Source organism: Myotis nattereri, assembly GCF_964212035.1.
Source record: "Myotis nattereri genome assembly, chromosome: X".
NCBI classification, from domain to species: Eukaryota; Metazoa; Chordata; class Mammalia; order Chiroptera; family Vespertilionidae; genus Myotis; species Myotis nattereri.
This window is the reverse complement of record NC_138078.1, coordinates 142,565,576-142,575,221: the sequence shown is the minus strand read 5'-3', so window position 1 is coordinate 142,575,221 and position 9,646 is coordinate 142,565,576. Positions and strand designations below refer to the sequence as shown.

Sequence of the window (9,646 nt, the reverse complement as noted above, 5' to 3'; positions counted from 1 at the left end):
ATACCTCCCTAGAGCTGACTTTTATTTATTCTATTCTATTATTTTATTTTATTTATTTTCTTTTATTTTAAGAGAGTGGAAGGTGGGAGGGAGGGGGGAGAGAGAGGGGGGAAGAGAGAGGGGGGAGAGACGGAGAGAGCGCGCGCGAGAGAGAGAGAGAGAGAGAGAGAGAGAGAGAGAGAGAGAAACATAAATGTGAGAGGAGAAACACATGCATCAGTTGCTTCCCTCACACACTGACCCATAAACTGATGGGGGCAGGGGCAGGTATTGAACCTGCAACCGAGGTAGGTGCCCTTAACAGGGGATAGAACCTTCCACCCTCCAGTGTGCTCGCCAGGCACTAACCACTGAGCTCACTGGCCATGGCTGGATCTTCTTTGGGGGGAGAATCTCCAATTCAATGTTATAAAGACCCTCGGGAGACCCACCCTAGCCACCTGCCCGCCCCACCTCCAGTCCCCCACCATGACCCTTCTTAGAACTAACATAGTTAGAATACTGTCAGACACTATAAGCTCCTGCTCCACTGCTGCTACATGAGATTGGGTACGCGGGCCCAGGAAATGGCACGCTCTCACTGCCTCCACGGATGAGCTGAATGGCACCAGGACGGAGCTAGAGGAGAGTCAGTTAAGGCACCATCCCATCCAGACTTTGCTGCTTCCGCTCAGGCCACTCTCCCCCGTCTTAGTCCCCTCACGTATGGTCCCTCCTTCCTGGTCCCTCAGGCCGCCTCCCCCACCATCTCCACTGTCCGCCATTACCCATCCCCTCAGCCCCCCGCCCCCCCACCCCCGGCCGTCCCCGCCCCTCTTCCCTCCCTACCCCAGGCTGACCCCTCCTCCTGACCCAGTGTCTGGCCTAGGTCCGTCCCCCTGACCACCCGGCCCCTCCTCAAATAGGATACAACTGGAAAATGTCTGGTCTTGGCCTTCCGGCCATGGGCAATGGCTCGGCATCTGCGTTTGGCCCAGGAGCGTCGACGGCCCGGGCGACCTGTGGCGCTTCCCTGGCGACAGCACCAGCCTCCCCGCTGCCGCCTCTCCCGGGGCCCTCGTGGCCTCCAGGGCCATCTGGGATGCCAGGGTCACCCGGAATGGCCTGTCCTTCCCCATCTTCGGCCCCGCGGCCTGGGACACCGTCGTCATCCTCCATGGCCCCTCAGCCTCTCTTTGGGACTTCTGAGAGCCGCTCCCCCTGAGGCGCCAACGGTCTGAAAGGAAGCTCCGCCCCCTAGCCGGTGACCCCACTTGAAGGCCCTGAGCGCATGCAGGCAAACAGGCCCTGTTCCATTGGCCAGAAACCCAGCCAATGAGTGCCCTGGGCACGTGACTGTATCCCGCGAAGCCTGCCCAGCAACAGGCTGGCGGGGGAGCCTCAGAGCCTGTGCGGGTGCCCGCCCAGCTACCCTCACGGTGAACAGCTGGCCGCTGGGGGTCCCTGTCGTTGGGCCTGAGAGTGGGTCAGGGGCCTCTGGGCCGGTCCCCCGGGAGTCCCGCCTGGCCCTGCCTGCCCTGCCCCCGTGAACCCCAACTCAGACGCTGGAGGTGGCGGTGGATGGGCCTTGCTCCTTCAGCACCTCTTAGTGCTGCCGGCCCCTCTGCCTCTGCCTGCACGCACACCGCCCTGTCTCAGACCTCAGGCTGGGGCGGGCGGGGTCCAGGCGCTCAGGAGGGACCAGCAAGTTGGACACAAGCAGAAAAGGAGCCGCAGCACCAGCCCTGGGACAACCCAGCTGCTTTACCCTCCGCTGGCTCAGCCCTCCTGGGGGCTCTCCCTCCCCCTAGGTGTGGGAGGGTGGGTGTGCTGGAGATGGGGAGAAGGCTGGTGGTGTCAGAGGTGCCAGGAGCCCTCAGTTGGTAGGACACCCTGTGTCAGCTGATCTGTCTGTAAAGGGGATCAAGTCACCAGGAAAGGTACAGAGAGGTGGGCAGGGCTAGGGCAATGCCTGGAGGGGTGTTTCTGTGCCAACACTCTCCTTCTGCCCACAAGTTAAGAGTAGGTAGATGTGGTGTTCTGTCCCTCCCAAGGATCAGGGACTCCTCCCCTGGCTTGGCACAACTGTGGGCACCAGCCAGGGAAGGGGTCAGGGAATGGGCCCCTATCTGAGCTTAAGGCTGATGCACTTCCCACATCTCAAGTATTCCATGTAGCAGCTTTACTTAAGCCATGTCTGTGTCACAGCTAATCCCAAACCTGGTGGGAAAGCTTTGTAAGACAGGCCGTGCTATCTTACAGCTGAGTAGATTCTCAAAAGACTTTCCCCACACCCTGAGATCACGTTGAGGGGTGCGAGGGGATGGGACTTATCAAAGGGGCCATCCCTTTCTCCTAAAAAAATAAACACCAAAAAAAACCCCACTAATAAATCAACCTGGAAATGTGACAATTGAAATGTTATTTTACAAAGCCGCTCCTGCTCCACCTCTGCTTGTGTTTGGGGGATGGGAGAGGGGAAGGGACGGAGGGTACAGGGGAGGCCTCCCCACATCCAGCTGCTCCCATGGGGAAGTACTTGTTCTGGGGTCTCCGCGCCCCACACTGTTCCGGGAACTGGGAATAGTACAGCAGGGAGGGAAGCCTGCAGAAAGCCTTTCCCAGGGCGCTGTCTCCTTGGGGAGAAAGGATGACAGAATCCCAGACAGGAACACAGCAAGCAGGGCAGGTGGGTGAAGGGATTCAAGAGGAAACACAGGAAGTAGCTGTTAGCAGGTAAGAGCCACAGATCCAGCAAGGACTGAGTGGGGAGGGCGAACAGTGTGGTGACAAGGAGGACCCCCAGGGATTGGCATAACTGGGTCACGCTGCCATGGGGCCGAGGAGGGAGAAGCAGGCTGGACAGGTGACACGTGAAGGGCTCTGCTCTGACCCGCTAAGGAGCGCCTTCCTGTGCTGTCTACTTATCTCTGGAATCTTCCTGCTCACCCTCGCCTGCAGGCTGCCTGTTCCTGCTGAGAATCTGGGCCCCTGTGTCCCTCATGTCCCCTGAGGCCACACTGCTGGGGAGGACACCTCTGTTCCCAGTGCCCGCGCTCCCCTCCAGCTCCCTGCACGCCCCCTTCTCCTGCCTCCGCACAGCCTGTGCACAGGGGGCCTGGGAGTGCAGGGGAGTTTGCACCTGGACACAGCTCTCTGCTGACGCAGCCAAGACTCACGGGACAAATACTTTGAAGGACACTTCTGAGGTGCAAGTGACTGTTTAATGAATGAAATAGGATGGGACAAATGAGCACTGGGGTCAGAAGCTGCTTTTAATGTATCACACTGAGACTCGGGGGTAAACGTGTGGAGGAATGCATTCACTTTTATACTATTCATTTGTATAGGATATGAATGGTTTGTAATGAGTAGGTTTTTTTGTATTATCACACAATAAAATCAAAGTGTATATACTAGAAAAAAATTAGATGAACTTTGATTTTTGGACAGGGCAAGGCTTTCCTAAGCTTATTAACAAGGGAATAATAATAACCAATAACATGACCCCGGCCGGGTGCCTCAGGTGTTTGGAGAGTCATCCTATACATCAAAAGGTTACAGGTTCAATTCCCTGTGTGGAAACATTCAGTGGTCGGCAAACTGCGGCTTGCGAGCCACATGCGGCTCTTTGGCCCCTTGAGTGTGGCTCTTCCACAAAATACCACATACAGGCGCGCACATACAGTGCGATTGAAATTTCGTGGCCCATGCGCAGAAGTCGGTATTTTGTGGGAGAGCCACACTCAAGGGGCCAAAGAGCCGCATGTGGCTCGCGAGCCGCAGTTTGCCAACCACTGTACTAGGTAGTTGGTTTGATTCCCGGTCAGGCCAGTCAGAAGGCAACCGACCTGTTTCTCTCTCACATCAAGGTTTCTCTGTCACTTTTTCTCCTCTAAAACTAATAAGAACAACTTTTAGATGAGATTTTTTTTTAAAAAGCAATAACATGCATTGAGTGATTTCCATGTTCCAGTCACTGTTCTAAATACTAAACATGAATGACCTCATTCCATCCCGAAGTACACCAACATTTTCATTGTGGTTATCTTTAGTAGGGAGATGATGGGTAATTATTTTTTTTTCCAAACTTGCCCAATTTTTTTCTAATTTTGACAGTGGGCATCAATTACAATTGTAAACAGAGAAAAATTAAGTTATTCAGCAATTGTTGTTCAGAGAAACTTCTAATTAGTTCCCAAGTGAACTACTTTGCTCAAGTTTGAATTATCCTCTTCTATTCACTGAAGGCCAATCTTTCCTTTGAAGGTGTTTGCCCTTGGCCCCTTTTCCTGATGCAGGTAGGAGGACTGTGGTGAAGTCCCTGAAGTCACAGAGCCTGGGGACCCAGCCTAATGACTGTGGGGCCCGTGTGGCACAGCCCTGCTGTCCTCATGACTTTGAGCTGCTTCCCAAGAGCAATCCTTCCTAAACTCCACACATAATGCCCATCCGACATGGACACTTATTCCTCTAGAGCAGTGGTTCTCAACCTTCTGGCCCTTTAAATATAGTTCCTCATGTTGTGACCCAACCATAAAATTATTTTCGTTGCTACTTCATAACTGTCATGTTGCTACTGTTATGAATCGTCATGTAAATATCTGACATGCAGGATGGTCTTGGGCGACCCCTGTGAAAGGGTCGTTCGACCGCCAAAGGGATCACGACCCACAGGTTGAGAACCGCTGCTCTAGAGGCAACTGCAAGTTTGCTGTCATCAGCATTTCATCAAGATGACACAAAGTAATGTTTTTCTCTCTAATCCTTCTAAGTACACGTGCATATGTGTGCATGAGCAAGCAGCACATGCACGCGCAGCGATGTAGGTGTTCAGCACATCCAGCCTGTATCTTGATAGCACCAGATCTAGCCTAAACCCTCTGGCTGCACAGCGGTTAAGACCTTCACATTTCTGAAGCAAAGAGGACTTGTATGGAATGCAATAAATATATCTAAAAAGATATTTGGCATGAACCACGATGCCTTGTCCAAATAGATGGGCATCCGTGCACCGTTTGTAAGGGCATCAGATGGCCCAGCAGCACAGGGCCCACATGGGGCTGCAGTGGGGTATTGTGGGCAACAAACTGCTACCATTTTGGTCGCTGTCTGTCTCCCCCTCACTCCTGATCGCTCTCTCCGTAGCCATATGGAATCAATGATCACCACCTTCCCTGGGATCCAGCTGGAGTCGCCATCTAAGTTTCCCGCAGGACCTCCTCAGGGAGTCAGCCCCCCAAACCTTCCAGGCTGCAGCCTCTCCCAGCTCTGAGGGCACCGAAGGAAGGGCATCCGGAGGGTGAGGGGGCAACATGGAAGGACCCAGTACCCATCAGTTCGCTAATCCCTGTTTCCATTGATCGGCACCCTGAATGCCAGGTGCTGCCCAGGCATCGCTTTCCGGGCTTATCCACGAATCCTCACCACAATCCCAGAAGATGGGGAATAGCATTGCCCATTGATAGCAACCTGAGCCTAACTTTGGCACAGCACCCATAGCCCTGACTGTGACCAGGAATCTGCTGGTGTGTAAGCTCCTGGGCAGAGCCTCTAGGGCACTGGTCGCCAACCTTTCGGACCTCACAGACCACCAGTGGTCTTAGGATCACCAGGTGGCCACCGCTGCTCTAGGGCAGTGGTCAGTAAACTGCGGCTCATGAACCACATGTGGCTCTTTGGCCCCTTTAGTGTGGCTCTTCCATAAAATACCGACTTCTGCGCATGGGCCACGAAGTTTCAATCGCAGTGTATGTGCGCGTCTGCATGTGGTATTTTGTGGAAGAGCCACACTCAAGGGGCCAAAGAGCCGCATGTGGCTCGCAAGCCGCAGTTTGCCAACCACTGCTCTAGGCGATCCTTCTGACCAAAAAGCAAGCAGGGCTGGGCACTGGGAAAAATGATCTATCTACATGGTTCCTGTCCACCCAGATCTGCCACTGCCATTCAGGAGTGCCCCTCTGGTGGCCCTGGGGCCTCTTTGGTGTAGAAGATGGGGTCATCGCTTACGCATCATGAGGTGGGTAGGAGGAACTGCAAATTCAGGAGACAGGCAAGGTTGGAAATAGCTGATGCTCATTGGGTTTTTCTGTGTCAGTAAGGAATGCTTTTGGGGCTTAAACTATAAGGAAATGTATTGACTGATTGTGCAGTCCAGAGGGAGAGGGTCATCATGCTGGTTTACTTGTCCAATGAAGGGTCATCAAGGACCCAGTCGCCCCATTCCTGACCCTTTTAGCAGAATGTGGGTGTTCCTAGGTTTGGGGTTGGGACAAGTCACTCCTTCCTCTGCAGAGCTGGTAACGATTGTGTGAAATAAAGTTGTTTCGGTGCCCAATCCCCGAGGCTAATTTGTGAGCTCCTTGAGGGCAGGGTCTGTGTTGCTCTTCTGTAGTCCCAGTGCTATGCCCAGTGCCTGTTACACACAAGGTGCCCAATCATTCATTCATTTATTCCATCAACAATTCTTGCTTGCTCAGTGCCATGATGGAGGAAAATTCAGGGTCCATGGCACAGAGCCCAGCCTGTGGGTGGGAGTGGGGTCAGCAAACACTCTCTTGAGATCTTTCCGTCTGACATGAGTCCCTGAACACAGTGGCCTCGGCTCAGCAGGTGTGAAGGCTTTCATTCACTAGCAGCCGGGGTGGGAAGGTAAGCCGAAGCCATGGGGCTCACAGTTTGGTTACTGCGTACTGAGTGCCTGTTAGGTGCCAGGTCTCTGGTAACAGAGAGTAATCACACCTCTTGCCTGCAGGTGCCCCCAGGCCAGGCAGGGACAAATCATTTCAGTGCTGGGCGATGAGTAAGCACTTGTGGCCACGGTGGAGGGGCACCTCCCCCAGCAGGGCAGGGCAGGGGGGAGGAAGGGCAGTCTGCACTGCCTACCAGGAGCAAGTGGCCCTTTAAGCAACGCAAGGAGGAGGGTCACCTAGCCCAGAGGCTGGACTGGGGTGGACAGTGAGTGAAATGCCTTCGTGAGGATGGTGAGCTGATGGGGCAGAGCAGGTCACAGGCTCCCAGGGCTGCTGCTGTTTGCTTTGCACTGTTGTATCTCAAGTGATCGCTGGGTTGTTTTGTGGTGATGCAGGATTAAATTTCTGGGAGGCTCTGCCTTTCCACGTCTTCACTTTGCCTAGTTTAGGCTTGGGAAATTCTTCTATTTTATCCTTGCTAACTCTTTGTCCAGAGAAGTGGTGCCTTAATGTTTTCTTTGGGTCAGCTCATGACTTTCTTCCTGTTGGTGGCCATGCCTCTGACCATGTCCCAGATAATGAATGTAATTGTCCACAAAGGGACAACAAAACACCCCTTGAATGGCTGCGTTTTGGAAAGCCTCAGGATTAGGATTTGTTCCATCTCTCTGAGCATAGGAAAGAGTGTGGTAAAGTTCAGGTGCATGCAGAACCAGGGATCAGCCCTCAAAGGGAGAAGTGGAGCCACAAGGTGTGCAGTGAGATGACCCAGTGGGTTCTTGTCAGGGGTCAGATTAGTCCTGGTGGAGTCAGTCTACTTTGCCCTTCACCTGGCTTAGGCTGCCGCCCCATCTAGTTATAGCTCTCCAGGAGTCTCATGAGGGCACCTTTTTTAAAAATTATACTTTATTGATTTTTTACAGAGACAAAGAGAGAGGGATAGAGCAGGGGTGGGCAAACTTTTTGACTCAAGGGCCACAATGGGTTCTTAAACTGGACCGGAGGGCCAGAACAAAAGCATGGATGGAGTGTTTGTGTGAACTAATATAAATTCAAAGTAAACATCATTACACAAAAGGGTACGGTCTTTTTTTTTTTTTTAGTTTTATTCATTTCAAATGGGCCGGATCCGGCCCGGGGGCCGTAGTTTGCCCACGGCTGGGATAGAGAGTTAGAAACATCAATCAGCTGCTTTATACACACCCCCTACTGGGGATATGCCCGCAACGAAGGTACATGCCCTTGACAGGAATCAAATCTGGGACCTTTCAATCCGCAGGCCAATGCTCTATCCACTGAGCCAAAGCAGTTAGAGCCTCAGGGCACCATTGACTTCCTTGTTCCATGGGGTAGAACGTGGGAGTTACATTGGTGTAGGTAAAAGAGAATATCTTGTCCTGTTCTGGGGTGTAGCATGACTTGGGGCGAATGTAGATGAATATTGCACAGCCGTAGTGCAGAAGAGAGACCAGCAGGTGCCCGGCACAGGTGGAGAAGGCTTTGCTCCTGCCCTGGGCTGAGTGGATGCTGAGGATGGCGGTGATAATGAATCCGTAGGAGAGCAGTATCAGTAAGAAGGGAATCAACAGGATGAGCGTGCAGACCATGAAGACGGCAATCTCATTGGCTCGTGTGTCTGAGCAGGCCAGGAACAGCACAGCAGGGATGTCACAGAAGAAATGATTGATCTCATGGGACTGACAGAAGGGCAAGAGGAATATCAGGGTGGTAAGAGTGAGCGAGAGTGCAAAGCCGCTGACGCATGCCAGAGCCAGCATCTGCAGACAGAGGACCCTGGTGACGATGAGTGTGTAGCGCAGGGGCGTGCAGATGGCCACAAAGCGGTCGTAGGCCATCACGGCCAGGAGGAAACACTCTGCTCTCCCAGAGCGATGAAGAGGTGCATTTGCAGAGCACAGCCCAGCATGGGCATCTGCTGGCTGCGGGACAGGAAACTGGCCAGCATGTTGGGGACAATGACCAATGTATAGCACATTTATTTATATATTTAAAAATATTTGTGCCCTGGCTGGTTTGGCTCAGTGGATAGAGCGTCATCCTGCGGACTGAGGGGTCCCGGGTTCGATTCCGGTCAAGGGCACGTACCTTGGTTGCGGGCACATCCCCAGCAGGGGGTGTGCAGGAGGCAGCTGATCATTGTTTCTCTCTCATTGATGTTTCTAACTCACTATCCCTCTCCCTTCCTCTCTGTAAAAAATCAATAAAAATATATATATTTAAATAAGTAAAAATATTTGTATTTATTTCAGAGAGGAAGTGAGAGGGAGAGAGGGACAGAAACATCAACGATGAGAGAGAATCACTGATCGGCTGTTTGGAGCTTAAGGTGTGGTTTTTCTGCAGCGGGGCATCTTATATTCCCCTGTAGAACTCCTGGGCTAGAAAAGGCAGTTTTCTAGCAATTGTCCAAGTTGTGGGAGACTCTGCAGCCCTTTCCACAGATGAGAGTGTAGCCACCTCTCCAGGGCCTCCAACCCACTTTGCCAGGCTTGGCCCTGGTCTATGTTCTATGAGCTTCTTACATCCTGCCCTCTAGTCACTGAGAATAAAGAACTGCTGACTGATTGAACTCAGGGATCCATAAACTATGGCCTCTGGCCTGAATGCAGCCGGCCAGTAATTCTGTTGGAGCAGATTGGTCCACATCCTGGTTAGGGCAGCTTTCCCGCCAAAACACCAGAGGCCAGTGGTCTCGAAGGATCACGTGGCCTGCAAAGCTGAAACTATTTCCTGTGTCAACCTACACATAAAAGGTCTTTCAAAGTGAGATGCAAATTAGCATTTACTTGAGGTCAAAAGAATAGCTATCCAGGAAAGCTCTGATTCAGGCAAACAGTGTTCCAATTAGGAGGCAAGGGGAGAGGGTATTTCTGAGAAAGGCAGGGGGACACTTACATCCACAGAAAGGCGGCGTTTCTATTGGTGCGGATAACAAAACATAGTCATGTTTATGC

General features: G+C 52.5%; 1 pseudogene across 1 annotated transcript; it reads right to left on the bottom strand.

Moving 5' to 3' along the window:
- Positions 1–5,984: 5,984 nt before the first annotated feature.
- On the bottom strand, positions 5,985–8,667 carry LOC308511926 (olfactory receptor 10K2-like; annotated as a pseudogene). The gene is made up of 2 exons: positions 7,998–8,667; positions 5,985–6,012 (listed from the first exon to the last, which is right to left on the bottom strand). The product of its transcript is annotated as an olfactory receptor 10K2-like (transcript).
- Positions 8,668–9,646: the final 979 nt, after the last annotated feature.